The following is a 20,228-nucleotide window of genomic DNA, read 5'->3' as shown; positions in this document are numbered from 1 at the left end:
ATGGAGGAAGAACCATCTCCTGGAGGACTGGGGAAGGATGCTGCTGCCTGCAGCTCCTCTTCTGATTTAGCTGTTGTTTTGCCCCAAGTGAAAGCTGGGTTCGCCTCCATAAACACCAGATTGGATGGATTAGTATAAAAGGTGGAACGTATGCAGGAGCGTACAGAGAAGGAACGTGGCTGTATCTCTGAGGCAGACCACAAGGTCGGTGTGCTGAAGGATACAAGACCCTCCATTCACTACAACAGGATATGAAGAGTATTTAGGAGAAAAAAAAGGACGTTGAGGCGAGATCCCAAAGAAACAACATTAGGGTGGTGGGGTTTCTGGAAGCAGTGCGTCACAGAGCATAGAGCTGTTTGTGGAGGGCTTCACATAAAAAGGCTTTGGCGGACCCCCTACTTTCATTGCAAATCTTGGTCAAAAGGGTGCATTGTGTTTCTCCACAAGTACCCAAACCGGGTCAGAGCCCACGCCCTGCGATAGCGCGTGCTTGTTGAATTACACGGACCATGACATGATACTCCGAAGGGCCTGTGAGCTTGGAGACCTTCAGCACAAGGAAGCAGGATTCTCCTTTCACCCTGACTTCACTCCTTCAGTACAGAGGGCTTGTCTCTCTTTTATGGCGGCAAAACGCCCATTCCACAAGAGGTCTACAGTATGCCATGCTTTATCCCTCTAGTCTATAAGTTATTCATAATAACAATACCTTTTATTTTTTTGGTCTCGTCTGAAGTTCAGGACTTCCTTGAGTCTTTGCCTAAGGGATGGTGTTCTTTGCTGCGTTGAAATTTCCTGTATGATGCGAGTCCATAAGTGACCACCTTCCCTTGAACTTGCTTGCATGCCATGTTTGTGGTTGGCAGCTGTTATGTGTTTGGTGCCAGTTGTCTGCAGGATGGTGATCCATGAAAGATTATAGTGGGTATCCATTGACTATTTACTCTTTAAAATGTCGGTTGGTGCAGCTACTGATAAGTATGTAGCATTATGGTCCATTCGCTATGGTATGTATTGTGCTCAGGCCTTCTCCTCTTGCTGCTTTTCATCGACCTAGTTGCGGAGTCCGGTTCTTACCCTGGCAGATTGGTGGGGGGAGGATGTTAGGGAGGGGTACTTCACTGCAAGTTGGCGTGTGGCAGTGTGGGAGGGGATGTGTTTGGGTTTCTGTGGGAAGTTTGGGAGTTCTTTCAGAATTGGTTCACGTCTGGTCGTAGTGTATTATTGATTGCGGGATTCAAGTCTGACAGAGTATGTGTCTGCTGGGGTGTTTTTACCTGCTCTGGGGTTTCAATGTGCCTTGCACGACTGTCTCTCGCTGCTTCTGCCGGTAAGATAGCTCAGCGGGTTCAGCGCTATTACGCATCATTCTCCTCCTATTCTCATGGAGTAATCAGATTGATTCATAAATCTTTGAGATTCCAGGTCTTGGATCAATACATTGATCCGGAAGGCAGGTTTGTTCTGGGATTTTGGCTCATAGACAGGTAAGGATTATTAATATTTATGGGACTAATGCCAATGGCCCCAACTTTCATGAGGCCCTTCTACTTAGATGTACTCTGCGGTATCCGGTCATTGCATCGAATCCAAAGCATCGACAGACCATACAATTGAAAAAAATGCTTAAAAAAAACCATTGAATGCATTTTTTTAAATGCTAAATGGTTTAGTTTAGTAAAAATGTGTTTTAATGTTTTAAAAAAGGGGTAAGGGTGACCCCTCAATTTAAAAAAAATGCATTTGATGGTTTTTTTCAATGCTTTTTTTGTCAATGGTATAGTTGTCGATGGTTTGGCTGTCGATGGAATCACTAGGAACCGCACTCCGTATGTACACACTGACCTGATTTGAGACAGGGATTTTAATGTTACACTTGGCACTCTAAAGGACAGATCCTGTGGCAGTTCTAGACCTGCTACTCAATCCGCTCATATGATTCTGCATTGCATGAATGAGCTGGGGTTGGTCGATGTGATTTGCTTAATCATGAAGGCAGGGAATATACATATTATTCTACAGTTCACGATATGCAATCCTGAATCGACTATATGTTGGCCGGGTCAGCACTAGTGCATGCAACCAGGGATTGCATAATTCCCCCTTGGACACTCTCAGCCCATTCGCCGATTCAATGGTCGCTTTAATTACACCCCGGAGCAATGGTGCACCCATTCTGGCATTTCAAGTCACAGGCCCTGCAGGATGTTGCATTGCGTGCTGAGGTTGGTGGATTTGTGTCAAAGTTCTTTGAACGCAACGTAGTTACTGTTCCCAGTATTGTCGTTGTTTGGGAAACTTGAAAGGTGTATCTTCGGGGGAACTGTATGGGTCTGGAATGGGAAATGCTTAGAACTATTAGGCAGAAACTGGGTGACTTGAAATATAGGCTGAAGCTCGTAGAACTCCGCCTTAGCGGCACCCAGCGGGTCGAGGTGCTTGCTCCACTAAAGACTATGTTGGATGAATTCCAAGCGGCTGCAGAGAGGGAGGCTAGGTATATGGCAGCCCTCGCTTTGGTTCTGAGATATGGGGAGGAGAGCAGACCAGGTCGCCATCTGGCAGAGATGCTGAAACAGTAAGGGGGTTCTCCTGATATTGCGGCAATAAGGGCGACTGGTGACTGGATTGTGACAGACCCGACCAAATATTGAAGTCCTTTTGGGATTACTATGTGTGTTTGTATGCAGCAAGGTGCACCAGGTGTATGTTCAGGTACTTGGAAGATTCCTCAATGCCAGTATAGGATAGAGAGACCTGTGAGTCCCTAGCTGTACCTGTCACTCTGGAAGAGATATTTGTGGCTATCACCAAGCATCTTTCCTCTAAGGCCCCTGGTACAGATGGCATAACAGCTGACTTTTATAAGGCATTTGGACCAGAGGTATCTAAATACAGAGACTATCATGTGGCTGAGCTGTCACGCATGATCTAAAATCACTCCAAGAGAAAAATTATACATATATATATATATATATATATATATATATATATATATATACCGAAATAGTTTGAGCCAAGATAATTTATTCCAAATTAAACGCGTTGCTGCCTTGGTCACATGACACAGAAATTGCAGCCAACACGTGTTTTGACCCCGGGTCTTCCTCCAGGCTGCCATAAATCCACATACATATGACATCATACATAATGAAGTTGCAAAAATGTTAAAGTATATGATACGAGAAATTGAAAAACAAATTTCATGCTTTTGTAGAAAAATTGATGAGTAGCGGAATCCTTGACGATGACAATAAGAAATGCCTAACTCATAAGGAAACAGTAACACCAACCATATATTTTCTCCCCAAGGTCCATAAGAACTTGAAAAAACCTCAGGCGAGACCTATTTTAACACTAATAGGAGCTCTTTTGTAGAACATGTCAAAATACATCAACGAGACCCTACGACCATTGGTATCAAGTTTCCCTTCATACTTAAAGGATACCATGGATTTTCTACAAAAAATAGATGAACTAGCATAGGAACCAGAATATATGAGGGTCACCCTAGATGTGGTTTCCCTTCATACACCCATTGGCCATGAGTTTGGTATGAAATCCTGAGAACACGTTCTGAACTCACATTCTTTGAATTATCTCAGCCACAGGCAGATGATCTTGGAGATGATAGAGATTTGCCTTATTTGCCTGAGCAACAATGTCTTCTTATTTGAAGAGAAATTCTTTAAACAACTACAAGGCACAGCCATGGGCACCACTTTGTTCCATCCTATGCTAACCTGACCATGGGTTGGTGGGAGCAATCCATGGTCTGGTCAGACGAGAATGCAAAATACACGGACAAGGTGGTGCTCTGGCTAAGATTTGATATGCCAAAAGAGTGGTAGAAAGGGCATAGCACAAAGTGCAGGAGATGAGTAGAGATAGCCTATTATCCTCCAAGAATGAACTACCCATAGAGGGGGAGGTGAATGAAGAAATTAGATGCATAATGGGCTTTGACAGAGCGGCTAAAGAAGTTAAAGAGATGCTACAAGACATTGACATATATTAATGCTGGACAAAAATATGAAACCCCTTATGGGTAAATGAGTAAACATCAGTTATCGCAGATCAGTATCCATCAGGGACATGCTTGTTTGCAGCTATATGAATAATGAGACATAAGTGAAAGGCAGTAAGTGGCTTGAAACATCTGGGATGGGTTTTCATAAATGTACAAAATGTAAAGTTTGTAAATACGCCCAAGACACCACCTCATATATCCATCCAATCTTGGGATATAAAGTGAGGGTAGCATCTAAAATAACCTGTTACACCCAATTTGTTGTATACGCCCTCATATGCTCATGTAAAAGGTAGTACATTGGGAGCACTATATGCAAACTTAAGATCCGCATTTTGCAACATGTTAGAGCAATCAAAAACAATGACCAAGCTACCCAATGGTGAAACATTATCAAGAGAAACATGCAGGCCAAGTAGAGGGTCTAATATTCTTTGGAGTAAAAAGCATAGAGCTACCCCCAAGGGGAAGTGACAGGGAGCTGCTGCTGACACAATGTGAGACAAAATGTATTACAGATTTTGAAACAACATCGTAAAAGTCATAATATTGACGAAGAGTTGTACACTTTTTAAGGAACGTAATTCATAGAGAATTTGGATTATTTATGAGTCAACCTGTTCCTTGTCGGGTTCTTTCATTTCTTTTCTTTTTTTACTTTTTCCCTATATGTCCTTGTCCTGCTTTCACACTACCTTCCAGTTCTTCTTTTTGATTCCCTTCTTTCTTTCTTTCTTTCTTTTTTTCTTTCCTTGATCATCTTTTATTGTTCTTCGATCCTTATTAATGCATGTTGAATCTGATTTATCTCACTTCAGTCTTGTCTATTTTAGCTTCATTATTAATTATGTATGTAGGGTTCTCTTCTTCTCTCTATGTTTTTAGGTTGCTTTTTTCCCAGCCTTCAGCCTCACATCTGTTCTGTCTGGGTTGTACACATGGAAACATCTTGGTTGCCAACATTGCGTGGGATTTCCAAAAGGGTACACCTCAATACATCGGTCCACACATTATGCAGATGGTTGACAGCCATAATCGAACAGCGACTCTGATGATTGGTATTAAGCATATGCATCTTTGCACATGATTCAGATTACAAACGGAACTGAATTTGTTAATGTATTTGCACACTTGCAATCTTGCACTGCACATATTCACTTTTGAAGTTATTGACTGTCAGGCACATTGCCATAACGGTAAGCGCACAGGGGCACTCAATACAACTGTAAACTTATCCCACTTTCTGGGAATGTGCGGTAAGGTTCTTAATTCTATGTCAAGACTCGGAGGCGAAAGATTATGCTCTCACTTCTCTTTACTAACTCGAGCAGCAACCATATAAACAATATAAACATGGAAAACCCATAAAAACTACAAAGTCCAACAAAACCCAGAAATTTTGTAGTTCGTTTTCCATAGGATAAGCAGAAACCATGTGATCCCTTCTTCCAATCAGTGTCACTTCTTCCCTATAACATCCCGCAACTCTGAAGTCCTTCCTCTTTCTTTGCTGCTCGAGCAGCGAGATAAGTACCTTTATATTTTATTGATAATGTTGACTTTGATACTGTATTGTTAATGAACGAATAACGCGCGTGTTTGCAAGCGAGCGCGTAGGATGGGCGGAACATATCTGCGAGGAAGACGCGACGGGACTCTCGTTCCGGCGTCGGTTCCCCTCTAGGGGGCGCCACAGACACGGGAGTGCGCAACGGCGCGACGGGACCTCAGGAGTTCCGGCGCCGTTGCAAACTTACGTACTAGGAGAGAAGTACCAGCAGAGTCTCACGGAGCTCGTCAGGGATAATATCCCAAGCCCGATTTTCAAAACCACCAACTCCGTCTTCCAAACGGACAACCGTGTGTGGACTAAAAAGGCACGGCTCTGTGCCTAGACTGGAACGCCACCTAGTGGCCGAAGTTGATACCGCAGGCTACAACCTGCTCAGAAAATTGTAAACTGGGAAACCAGCACAGAATCAATAACCCCTCATTCTGCCATTGGGGAGGAGGTGAACAGAGACTAACCTCTGCTTGACGGGCTCAGTCCCAGGTAAGACTGTTATTACCACGAGGTCTCGCCTAGCTACCACTACATATATTGACGGGGGCACCCCAATGAAACTGCAAGACACCTTAACAGTGTTACAGAGGCACCAAAACATGAGCGACTACACCGACGACTCGGACGAGCCCCACGTGCGGGCGCCGTATGACCGAGGCGGTGCAGATTCTGCAGAGTGCCGAAAGACCCCGGGAAGAGAGGGGCATTTTGCGTAGCCTGGCGGATCTGTCCCAGGGTAAGGCTCGCAAAAAGAAAGGGGGAAGCAAACACAAAACCCGCAGGGACCGTAGCGCCCAGACCCCCCCCGGGTTCACCCCACAAATCGGGGAAAAAGAAGGCGAGATCCCACACAAGAAAGGCCCCTAGCTCGAGCGAGTCGGACGACGACTATTGTAGGAGCAGCTCGAGGTCCGAATTTTACACCTCCTCAGAAGACCAAACCTCCCCGGAGGAGGAGGGAAGCCGTCCTACGAAAAAAGGCAGGAGGGAGGAAGAGGATCTGCTCAAGGGAGAGTTCGATCCCGACGATCTTATCCACCCCAGGTCCAACGAATGGGACCCTCCGGAGAAGATCGCAGAATACCTTAGAAGACGCCTGCGGACACCGTTAAGCAAACAGGCCAGGTCCAAACTGAAATCCGAATGCCCAAGACCAAGGGTCCCGGACGGAGTAGCGGAGACCCCGGAGATCGATGAAAGAATCTTGACGTTCCTAGGCCGGTACGGCAGGGACGTAAAGAAGGGCATCGACAGATCCTGGCGGTCATGTCAGGACAAGGTACTAGATATGCTAGGACCGATCACCAAGATCTGGCAACTGGCCGAGGAAGCAAAGGCCAAGAAGGAGCCCAGGGATACAGGGATTATATCTGGCTGGGCTCAGAGAATTATCTGCTTGCTCGGTAACGCGAATACAGCGTTGGCAACCGAAAGGAGAAGGTCGATCCTAATGAAATTGGACTCCAGACTAGGGGAGATGGCGACCTCCGAGCAGGCCACAGCCGCGAAGGGCAAACTCTTCGGGGATTTGTTTATCAAGGACATGGCGAAATTCGCCAGTACTTACGTGTCGATGGACAGGGCCCAATCTTCCCTGAAGAAGGTTTTCGGTCGAAGAGTTTTCGACAAGGCTGGAGGAGGAAGGGGCCGCTCGTCCAGCCGTGGCCAGTACAGAGGTTCCTACAAGGACAGAAATTGGAAACAAGAAGATCGAAGGTCCAACCCCTTCTTCCCTTCTAGGGGAAGAGGCAGGGGCAGGGGTTGGAGGAACAACGGAAGGCAACACCACCAGAGTCCCCCAGGTGAGAGATGCGAAAGCGCTAGCAAGGTCAAATACAAATATTCCTCCAGTAGGGGGGAGAGTGAGACGATATGTAGAAATATGGGAAGAGTTGTCCTCAGACGCCTGGATAAGACAGACCGTAAAAGGGTTTCAGTTAGAATTCTGGCGGGAGCCATATCAAGTAGTACGACCAAGAAAGATAAATTCCAGCAGAGAAGACGAGGCCCTGCTAGACAGGGAGGTGGATCTGCTAAAGGCAAAGAATGCGATTGGTCCAGCCTCAGAGGGACCAGGGGGCTTTATAAGCAATCTGTTTTTAGTCAAGAAAAGACACAAAGTGAGACCAGTGATAAATCTGAGGGGTTTAAATTTCTTTCTAGTGTACAGGCATTTCAAAATGGAAGGCATCCACCTTCTAAGAGATGTTCTCCAACAGGGAGACTGGCTAGCAAGGATAGACCTCAGGGATGCGTATCTGACGGTTCCTATCTGGCCGGAACAGACGAAACTTCTTCAGTTCCTTTGGAAGGGACAGAAGTGGGAATTCAAATGTCTTCCCTTCGGGCTAGCATCGGCGCCATGGTGTTTCACCAAACTCTTGAAACCCATAGTGACACGCCTGAGAGAACAGGGGATCAGGTTAATTATCTACCTGGACGACATATGTCTAATGTGCCAGGACAAAGAAGTGCTAGTTCGACAGGTCCAGCTAACCACGGGGTTATTACAACAGCTGGGGTTCCTAATAAATTGGGAGAAGTCACAGCTAGAGCCTATTCAGGATCTGCAATTTCTGGGGCTCAACTTAGGGACAACACAAGGCACTCTCAGGTTACCCCTGACCAAAGTAAATTCAGTAAAAAAGGAAATCAAGATCATGTTGGCGAAACAGGAAGTTTCTCTGAGGGAAATAGCGAGACTTATAGGACGTCTGTCGTCATCGATACAGGCGATATTTCCAGGCCCCCTGCATTACAGGGCGCTACAGAGGTTGAAGATCAGTCACCTCAGGAAAGGGTTTTCTTACGAACAGAAAGTGAAACTATCACAAGAAGCGAGACTGGAGCTAGAATGGTGGTTCTGCCACATGGAAGCCTGGAATGGCAGGGCAATATTTGGCTCTTCCCCGGACCTAGTCATAGAGTCCGACGCCAGCCGCTGGGGATGGGGAGCCAGATGCGGAGACCAGTCGACAGGGGGGAGATGGTCGAGAGAGGAACTGGGTCTCCACATCAATTGCCTGGAACTCCTAGCAGGTTCCTTCACGATTCGGTGCTGGACACAGAATGCGGCGAAATCGTCCATTCTCTTAAAAATCGACAACGTTTCGGCAGTCAGATATATCAATCGACTGGGCGGAACAAGGTCACAGAAGCTGACGGAAATGGCCAAGGAGTTTTGACAGACCTGTCTCCGAAAGGGGATAAACGTGAGAGCAGAACATTTCCCGGGGGAGCTCAATCTGATAGCAGATTGGAATTCAAGACACTTGAAGGACTCCAGCGACTGGCAACTGGACGACTCAGTCTTCCAGGAGCTAATGCGCCACAGAGGTCCATGTCAGATGGATCTCTTTGCTTCCAGGTTGAACAGGAAGCTTCCCAGATTTTACAGTTGGAGACCGGATCCGGAAGCGACAGCAACGGACGCCTTTCTCCAGGTCTGGGGACCAGCAAGAGTATATGGGTTTCCCCCATTCTCCTTGATAGCACGCACAGTGGCACAGGTCAGACGTCAGTTAGCAACAGTGATTCTGATAACACCAGATTGGAGAGGCCAAGCTTGGTTCCCGGACCTCCTGGAACTGTCGTTCGAAGCCCCTATTCGGCTGCCGACCAGGGAGAACATTCTGCTGAATCCGGCAGGAGAGATTCACCCGTTAGTCAGGTCAGGGAAGCTAAGCCTTCTGGCTTGGGCGATTTCAGGGAGAACTGGTCTAAGCCAGGACTTTCAGGCACAGCTCAGGAGTTCATCAGAGAGTCTTGGGCTCCATCGACAGGCAAGGCATATAGAGTGGCATGGAATAGATGGAGTGATTGGTGTCTGGAGAGACAGGTTGATCCCGTATATACAGATGTGATACACGTAGTGAACTTTCTGGCTGCACAGGCAGCACAGGCAAAGGCCTACAGGACCATTAATAATTATAGGTCGGCAATTTCAGCAGGCCATGCGTACATAGATCACAAGCCAGCAGGGGAGCATCCCTTGGTATGTAGGCTTCTGAAAGGCATTAAGTGTATGAAACCCCCAGCTTCCAAGTATACTCGTTTGTGGGATGTAAGCATAGTTTTAAGAATGTTTCAGAGTTGGCCGGACAATGAATTCTTGTCCCGGAAGGCACTATGGGCTAAATTGACTACCCTTCTGTGCCTCATTTCCTGTAAAAGAGTCTCGGACGTGAGAGCGTTAGACACAAACAGTAAGTCTTTTTCCCCTTCAGGAGTAATATTCTTTATAACAAGGAGAACTAAGACAAATATTAAGTCTGTAGAATACATGGCCTTCCCAGACAAGCCTAAGCTGTGCCCAGTTAGGTGTTTGAAAGCGTACGAACGCAAAGCAGATGAAGTGAGGCCCGTGGGCGTGAACCAGTTACTAATAGCAATTAGAAAGCCTTTTAGAGCAGTAGCATCAGCCACCTTAGCTAGATGGGTGAAGTGGTGCATGGCCGAGGCAGGAATAGACGTACAACAGTTCGGGGCGCACTCTACACGGGGTGCTATGGCATCGTCCGCCTTTCTGGCAGGGGCTCGTTTGGAAGATGTCCTAAAGGCGGCAGACTGGTCTAACGAGGAGACCTTTAAGAATTTCTATTTTAGACCAGTGGAGCGAGTAGCATCGTTGGTGGTAGGTAAGCTTTAAACGAGCATAATCTGAGCCTCCGAGTCTTGACATAGAATACAGATTTTCCACACATTCGTTACAGAAAGTCATGATTCTATTAAAGACTCGGAGGCGAAAGATTATTCCACCCAATTTCAATCGCTGCGGTGTATGTAATTTTATCTTGCCGTAATAATGCAATTTGTTGAAATTATGCAATTTTGTCTTGCTTGGTAATGGTATTGCTATGCGATTGCCCACCCGTCTATGAAGGAATTTCTAACGATCTACGTTTGTTTCAGGAACGGAACAGAAAACGACAGGTTGAAAAATTTGGCCGAAACAAGTCGTCTACCGGTTGGGGCGCGAGTTTGTCGGTGCAGCGAAAGAAAGAGGAAGGACTTCAGAGTTGCGGGATGTTATAGGGAAGAAGTGACACTGATTGGAAGAAGGGATCACATGATTTCTGCTTATCCTATGGAAAACGAACTACAAAATTTCTGGGTTTTGTTGGACTTTGTAGTTTTTATGGGTTTTCCATGTTTATATTGTTTATATGGTTGCTGCTCGAGTTAGTAAAGAGAAGTGAGAGCATAATCTTTCACCTCCGAGTCTTTAATAGAATCATGACTTTCTGTAACGAATGTGTGGAAAATCTGTATTAATCATCTCATCATACCAAATCTACGAATTGAGTTGTTTACGAAACTATGACATGCATAGGTCATTTAAAGACAATGTAGTATTGGCTTAGTAGAACAATAAGCATTTTTTGCACTTTAACAACTAGATATGTGTTTACTTTGTGATTTTGCTGAGCATGCAGTCACTTTTATATTGAGTAGTTATCCATATGCAAATGGCATTTGTGAAATGTGTTTTTTGGTATTGACGCCAGGTATTATGTCTTTCAACCTCTTAGAATTGTCAATTCAGTCGCAGATTTAGCAATGGTTTATATGGAAAACTATAATTAATGTTTACCTTGCGATTTTGCACAGCATATGGTCACCTTCATATTTTAAGGTTTTTAATGCATTTACGCTTACTACTTAAATTAATTTGAAGACAGATTAAGATAATGTCCTAAGAGAAGGAACCTTACACACATACCGAAAGAGAGGTATTTAAATCGTATATTCCTTTAAACATGAACATTTTACAAAATGGCAGCCATGAAACACTAAGATACAGGAGAGGCTTGTTTGCTGAAAACAAGGAAGACGGACTAAACCTCGTTGACCATAGAGTTGTATCATGCCTATAGGTTGTGTACTCGTGCAAGTATTTCTGTATGATCAAGCCATCAGTAGTTGTTGAAACGTTACATGCAGCCTCTGCTGCCCATACATTTTACTATATGTAATGAATAAACTGTCAATTTTGCATGTGAGTTTTCTGGGCATTCTTTGAAGCACGAGTGTGGTCCAGGACACCCACACTGTGTACTCACCTTTTGGCAATATATAAATATATATAAGGTGGGTGCCTTATTGGATGCCGAAAAAGGCTTTATTTTTAAATTCTATGGCATGGAAGTACCTATTCGCTGCTTTGGAAAGGGTGGGCTTGCCTGCTTATTTTTTGTGATTGGTTAGGCTGCTGTATGGTGGGAATAATGCACGAATAGGCCTGTTTGGTAAAAGATGGGGTTCTTTTCCTTTAGGTCAATGGACTCGGCAAGGATGTCCTTTGTCACCATTGTTCTTCACGATTGCGATAGAGCCCTTAGCCAGACTCCCTTATAAGCTCCACCTTGATCGAGGTCTGGTAATGGGAGGGATGCGTGAATTAGTTTCTCTCTATCCAGATGATATAGTCCTATACTTTTAGGTTCCTGCGATCAACTGGCTCGCTGATGCGGGACGTAGAAGGTTTTGGGGATGTCTCTGGGTTAAGGGTTAACTGACTAAATCAATCCTGTTTTCACTGAATTAACATACAAAACCACCTCCATACATGGGTTTGTATAGATGGGAACAATCATTGGTGCAATAGCTTGGGGTCAGGGTCAGTGGCGATCATATCTCGCTCTTGTGTGATAACCATTGCATGCATCTTCAAGCACTTCATGGTAAGATTAATCTCGCTCTTTCGGCTCTGAGTCACATTGCAATTGCGAAAATGGTAATTTTGCCAAACTACTATACCATTTTCAGAATATACCAGTCTGGCCGGAGGTTGGGTTCTTTGCCAAGATTAAATTGCTTCTGGTAAAATTGACCTGGTCCCCTAAAGCTCCCAGGGTAAGCTGGGAAACAATGGTGCAGCCCTACGGCTGGGGTGGCCTTGGAGCCTCCGGCATGGAGTTATATTGTTTGGCCTCACAGGTTCATTTAGCTAGATACTGGATGCCTGGCTCTATTTGCTCTCCACGTGTGTGGATCGAAAGAGCCTCTGTTTGCCCTATTTCTCTTCAGGGTTGCCTTGTTTCACTCCAGGTGTCAGACAAAGGTCGATTTGATCCAGTGGCTTGCACAGTCCATGACTGGTGAAGGTTGTTGCGCTGCACGCATGTGGAATTTCCTTATGCACCGGGCCTCTCTGCTTGGAAGATTGGAACTTTGAAACCTTCATGTGACACAGTGCGAGAGAATAGGTATCCAATTCATGTACGACTTGTACCCGCAGGGAACATTTGTCACGCAGGAGCAATTTGTGTTTAAAGTGGGGGTGGGTTTTGGCCGGTTCTTTCAATATTGCTGAATCCGGGCAGCTTTCATATGTGGTCCCCGGCTTTACCGCTGGAACCATTGACTAGGCCTCTTCTGCATTTCCTTCTTAACGCGGGTGGTTGTCACAATATTGTCTCCTCTATACACCTCAAGGCTCAACGGGAGGCTCCGAGGACTGTTCTATCTGGAAGGATTGAGGAAATCTTGTGTATTTGACAAGACTCCTCCGAGGAATCCTCCACTAGACTTTTCTCGTTCAGGGTAGATGAGGATTTTTTTAGGCTTGGTTTGGGCCCAAAAGAGCCTATATTTGGAAGGGATTTAGCTGGTTTAACCTGCAGGTTCAACTTGTTATTTGTGCTGATGGAATAACCTGAAAGGCGGGATCAAAGATACATTTTTGGTGACCTATAGGGACCTGATGTTCTTTTAGAATGGTTTGTTTAAGCACATAAACTTGCTCTTCAGGAGAAACCTTTACCTGAAATTAATTTCCATCTGCCTCTCTTATTGTCAGAATCATGTGTGTAGGGGTCCCCTAGTTTGTGTCAACTAGGCCGGAGCCCACTCCTGACACCGCTTGTGAGGATGCAGTAGTAAGTGATCGACACAAGTGGTTTTTCTGTTGCTACAGACTTTTATTCAAATGAACAGTGGGGTTAGGGAAAGATCTTGCTAGCTCTAAAGCTAAGAGGGGATTCCCTGCCTCAACACAAATGTCAAATGGGTTTGTCAGGATGTCAAAATTAAGATAAGTCCACCATTGTGTCAAAACCCTAACTCTAACCTTTACACTAACAACTAAACATAAAGTGCAAAGGGGTTGTATTCTCATCAGCATCTTTAAAATTATTTTCAAAGTTCCAAACATAAAATTCCAAGGGGTGCAAAAACAAACAAAGTTCCACAGGGGTCAGGAAAATGCTTCCCTTCTCTTGACTTCTCACAAGGATTACAAATTCCAGGGGGAATTACTTATTTCCCTTGGATCCTTTTTCACTTCCTTGAAGAGCTAAGAGAATATCTCCTCTTCTCTTAGCTTCGCCACAATATTCAAGCTCCCAGTGGCTGTCCCTTCCCCAGGTTTCTTTTCACTTTTGTACATCCAACTGTGTTCACTCTTCTCCCTGGTACTGTGACTAAGAAGAGGAGTGACAACTGTTCTTTTTATGTGGGTAGATGTCCCAGACTCGCTTGGCTTCAACAATTCTCCTTCAAGGTAGACTTGGTCTACTCTCCCGCCAATTTCTACCTATTGCACAGCCAACCTGGTACACCTTCCTCCCAGGTACTACGACTATGAAGATGAGCAACTGATGTATTTCTCTTGTTGGTGCGAGGCTCAGACTCGCCTACCTTCTGCACTTTTCTTCCTTGGTAGGCTTGGTTTACTCTCCTGCCAAGCACTACCATATATAACCATAGATGTGAAAAGTTTCTTCATTTTTACTTTCAGGGTCCCAGACCCTCAACTCAGGGTATTTCTTCCCCCCCCTCTGTTTGCCACAACTTCTTCTTACTCTCAGGGTCCCAGTCTTGAGGTTTTGAGTAGTTCTCAGCCTTTTCCTCTTGACAACTTCTTCTTATTCTCAGAGGCCCAGACTCTAGGCTCAGGGTTTTTCTACCCCCTTTCAACTTGCCTCAACTTCTTCTTACTTTCAGGGTCCCAGACCTTGGGTCTGGGGTATTTCTTCCCCATTTCCACTCGCCACCACTTTCATAGGTTCCCAGTGTCTCCCTGCCCCTTTGTGTACATGCTTTCTCAGTCCGTGAGGATGTCCGCCTTCTCCTGACTTCCTTCGTCGGCTGTGGGACTCGTAGTGCTTGGGAAGGCTTTGTTTGATCGACTCCGCAGCACCAACCGTTCTTTGGGAAGCCATGGCACCAAGGTGCTTTCAAAGCCTAAGGATGTCATGAACTTCAGATCACGCCCCTTTTGGACCTCCTGGTCCTTGTCTCAACGGGGCTTACATTCCGTACTACTTCCAACATGGCCGTCCAGAGCAGAAGCCCTTGCTCGCTCCATGCTCTGAACGCGGCGTGATCTATTTATAGACCACGCCTTCCACGGCTCTGCGCGTCTCAATGCTATTGCAGAGTATCCTCAGACGTGTGTCCGTAGCTCGCGGTATTGTTTCCTTTGTCCCAGTGCTATTACCCTCTCCTGACCCTTTCCCCCTTCCTGATTCCGAGCATTACTAGACTTTCCCAGACTCCCGGATTCCTGGACTCCGCGCTCCCGGAACTAAACGCAACCTGGAACCAGACGATATTCGAGCAGCGCTGTTCAAGACCAGGAGCGTTCGCAAGAAGGCAGCGATCGAAGACACCGGCAAACACCGGACCCAGGTGAGAAGGGGGAACTCCTTGACAGTTTGAGACGCCACCCGATCGAACCTAAAAACGAGATGGAAGCCGCCGTGCAGGACTTAATGCGACGCATGCAAGAATTATCAACCGAGGTTCAAAATCTTAAGGCGGAAAACGCCGCGCTCAAGCAATTGGTCTTATCCCGGGATTCTGCTACAAAGGAGGGTGCCCTGTTGGGCGGTATTGTTGACAAGTATGATGGTTCTGCAAAAACACTTCTCGGATTCCTGGATTCATGCCTGGTCTACTTTAACTTTAAGCCATATTATTTCTTGACTCCTAGGGCTAAGGTGGGTTTCATCATATCCCACCTTTCCGGCAACGCCTTAACTTGGGCAACACCCCTTGTTAACTCCGGCGATGCCCTCCTAGACGACTATGATGGGTTCAAACAGGCCCTAAAGGCATGTTTGACTGTCCAGAGCAGGTCTATACTGCCCAAGAACGCTTGCTGGACTTTCAGAGGGGCTCCCAAGATATGCTCACTTATGTGACCAGATTTAAACAATTGGCTAAGGAAGCAGACTGGTCCTCTGAGGCTAGTTTTACCCTGTTCAGGAGAGGCCTGAACGATGAGATCAAGGATGAACTGGCCAGGGTGGCCAGACCAAATTCATTCCAAGCACTAATGGACCTGGCCTTGCAAAGAGACTTTCGCATCCAGGAAAGGAAGGCTGAAAGGAAGAAATCCAAGGGAAACCCACCCAAGACGTCCTTTGAGAGCACAGCCAGAACGGACGCAAACCCAGGTCCAGCCCCAGAACCTGAACCCATGCAAATTGGAGACTTTTCGTGGACCCATATCACCTCAAGAAAGATTGAGAAGGATCCATACGGGTTTGTGTATGTATTGTGCTTCAGACAAACATTTGGTCAGGGAATGTCCTCTGGCACCTACTCGGCGTTCGAGAAACGCCAGCTCCCGATCTTAAATGGAGCAGAGATTCGGGAGAGAGATGTTTGCTCCACATCAATTCCATCCTTGAACTCTCCTGGACAAAACAGTTTGGTGATACTACAGGCCTTCCTGTCGCCCTCCAAAGAGAAGACCTATCCCATTCTGGCCTTGGTGGACTGCAGAGCTATGGGAATTTTCATTGATCAAGACTGGGTTGTTAGTCATCATATTCCGTACGAAACACGAAACACCATGCAGCCGGTGGAAGCAATTGACGGAAGACCCCTCTCTTCAGGACCCATAAGCCTGCAGACTAAAGAGATCCAACTTTCCATAAACCATCATCAAGAGCGGATTACATTCGACATCATTAAGTCAGCCCATTACCCCATGGCTTTGGGAATGCCCTGGTTACAAAAGCACAATCCGTATATCAATTGGACAGCAGGATCATTATTCCTGGGCTCAGAGTTCTGTATGTCCCACTGTCTATCCCTGGACCCCTCCTCTGTAACTTCTAAGGAACCACCAAGAGAACAAGAAACACCACTCATGGCTTCCAATATCATACAAGTTCCAGAGGCCTATCAGGGATATGCTGATGTATTTTCTACTGCCATAGTCCAAGCCTTACCCCCTCACAGGCCCGAAGACTGTGTCATAGATACGGATCCCTCAGCTGTAATTCCCTTTGGCAGAATGTTCATTCTTTCCGAACCCGAGAAAAAGGCCCTTCGGGAATACCTAGACACTAATCTTGAAAACGGCACCATAAGATCCTCGAAATCTCCAGCGGGTGCTTCGTTGTTCTTCGTTCCCAAGAAGGATACCAAGGAACTCAGACCTTGCCTCGACTATAGAGGCTTAAATCAATGCACCCTCAAGGATCGGTACCCACTGCCCTTGATCTCGGATATCCTGGAAGCTGTGAGAGGAGCCATAATATTCACCAAATTGGATCTCAGGGGTGCCTACCATTTGATCCATATCCGGGAAGGAGACAAGTGGAAGACCGCCTTTAGAACACCCTTTGGCCACTACGAGTACCTGGTCATGCCCTTTGGACTATCCAATGCCCCAGCAGTATTCCAACGTTTTATGGATAGGGTGTTCTCTGATATGTTGTTTCTCTTCGTCATTGTCTATCTAGACGACATATTGATTTTTTCCAAGGACCCTCTGAAGCATGAAGGACATGTTAAGGCAGTTCTACAAAGACTCCGGGAACATCACCTCTTAGCCAAGCCTGAAAAATGTTTGTTTCACGTTACCTCTGTGCACTATCTGGGATTTATCCTTAGTCCAGAGGGGATTGGCATGGACCCTTCAAAAGTAAAGGCGATTCTCACCTGTCCTACTCCCACGTCCGTGAAACAAATCCAATCCTTCCTAGGACTAGCCAATTTCTACCGAAAGTTCATAGCCACCTTTTCCGAGATTGTACAACCTATAGTGGCTCTGCTTAAGAAGGACACCCCATTTGTCTGGTCAACATTACAAGAAACTGCATTCCAGCGTTTGAAGACCGAGTTCACGCAAGCTCCCATTTTGGCTCAACCCGATACAAGTCGACCCCTTTTAGTGGAAACGGATGCCTCTAATTACGCTATAGGAGCAGTGTTGAAGCAGAAAATGGAGGACGAATTGGAACACCCCGTTGCTTATCTTTCAGGAACCTTAACTCCTAGTGAAACACACTACTCCGTCCTGGAAAAGGAACTCTTAGCCATTCGCCAAGCCTTCACTGAATGGCGACACCTACTTCTGGGAGTCAGACATCCTGTCCAAGCCTGTACTGATCATTGAAACCTTCAGATTCTACAGTCACTGGAGTGCAGGAACAGTCGTCAGGCACGTTGGGCCTACTTTTTTGCCCAGTATCAGTTCCACATTACCCATGTCCCTGGATCACAGAACCTGATCGCTGACGCCTTGTCTCGCCGTCCTGACTACGTGACCACTGAAGATAAGGCATTTCCTAAAATGTTTGCTCCCACGATCTTCGTAGCCCAAGCAGTTGATCTCCTGGAAGAAGTCCGATCGCAAACCCAATCCTCGGAAATATGGAAGGACATTTCAACAAGAAATCACTGGAAATTAAGAGCCAGGGAAGGCTACTTATTCAAGGATAATGCACTACTCATTCCTACACGGAAGTTACAGCAATAAATAATAACCTTTGTCATGACACACTCCATTCTGGGCACCGAGGTATCACCAACACCCTCCGTCTTATACAGAGACAGTTCTGGTGGCCTAAAATGAAGTCTGACGTACAGCAATACATCCAGGCTTGTATAACCTGTGCCCAAAATAAACATGATAACAAAAGACCGGTGGGTCTTCTTCTGCAGCCCACTCTACCCTCTAAACCATGGGAAATCATTGCTACAGACTTCATAGTGGAGTTACCACCTCCCCGAGGATATACTACCATCATGGTCACCATAGATTTGTTTACCCATATGGCCCATTTTACGCCACTGATGAAACCACCCTCCTCTTCAGAGCTAGCTGGAATATTTCTCGAACACATATTCCGACTACATGGGCTTCCTTCCAAGATCCTATCTGACCGGGGTCCCCAATACATTTCACAATTCTGGAAACACTTCTGTCGGTACTAGGAATCCAGCGTGCCCTCTCTTCAGGATATCACCCCCAAACCAATGGAACCCCCAGAACGTGCAAATCAGACCCTGGAACAATATCTCCGATGTTTTGCCACCAAGGTCCAGGATGATGGTCTCTCCTGATACCCGTTGCGGAATTTGCTTACAACAACTCCGAACACTCAGCGCTACAGACCAGCCCTTTTTATTGTAGTCAGGGGTTCCATCCATCGGTTTTACCCTTGGTTCTTCCCTACCCTACACCAGTACCTACTGTTGACTCCTCGATCGAAACTCTTATCAACATTCACTAGGAGGCTAAAGAACACTTAGAGAAAGCCAGATTACAGACCAAGAGGTATGCGGATTCCAAGAGAAGACCAGGTCCTTCCTATACGGTCGGTGACCGAGTGTGGTTGTCATCAAAACTACTCCCCCGACACTTGCGACCAAACAAGCTGGCTCCCCGCTACTATGGTCCATTTCCCATCAAGGAGATTATCAATCCTGTCTCATATGGAATCAAGCTACCTGACTCCTGGAAAATAATTCATCCAGTTTTTCACACATCCCTATTGAAGCCCTACATCCAATCCTCTCGAAAATCCAGTAGACCTCCTCCTCTACTGGTTGACAACCAACTGGAATATGAGGTGTCCCGGATATGTGACTCCAGGTATAAGCGGGGCCATCTTCAATACCTAGTGGAGTGGAAAGGATATCCTCGTAGCGAAAGTACCTGGGAACCTGTTTCAAATATCAAGGCTCCTCGGTTGCTCAGAAGATTTCACCTAATACACCAGGGCAAACCTGGAGGGAAAGGCCTTCAGAGGAGGCATGCTGTCATGAACTTCAGATCACGCCCCTTTTGGACCTCCTGGTCCTTGTCTCAATGGGGCTTACATTCCGTACTACTTCCAACACGGCCGTCCAGAGCTGAAGCCCTTGCTCGCTCCATGCGCTGAACGCGGCGTGATCTATGTATAGACCATGCCTTCCGCAGCTCCGTGCGTCTCAATGCTATTGCAGAGTAGCCTCAGACATGTGTTGGTAGCTCGCGGTATTGTTTCCTTTGTCCCAGTGCTATTACCTGCTCCTGACCCTTTCCCCCTTGCTGATTCCGAGCATTACTAGTCTTTGCCAGACTCCCGGATTCCTGGACTCCGCGCTCCCGGAACTAAACGCAACCTGGAACCAGACGAGACTCGAGCAGCGCTGTTCAAGACCAGGAGCGTTCGCAAGAAGGCAGCGATCGAAGACACCGGCAAACACCGGACCCAGGTGAGAAGGGGGGAACTCCTTGACACAGGAACGCCTGTCACCTCCATCCACCAGCCTGCCATCCCGTCCAGCAACTCAGGGCCAGCTCTCGGCTTCCTCCTGGGCATCCTGGCTTTTTCCCCCAATGCACGGCAGACACAGTGAGCCTCATTACAAGCTTGCCGGTCCGGAAACAACGGTACCAGT

The sequence above is a fragment of the Ambystoma mexicanum genome, chromosome 1q, assembly GCF_040938575.1.
Source record: "Ambystoma mexicanum isolate Mex_15411 chromosome 1q, UKY_AmexF1_1, whole genome shotgun sequence".
Taxonomy (NCBI): Eukaryota; Metazoa; Chordata; class Amphibia; order Caudata; family Ambystomatidae; genus Ambystoma; species Ambystoma mexicanum.
The sequence above is the reverse complement of the archived record's forward strand: the minus strand, read 5'-3'. Positions refer to the sequence as shown.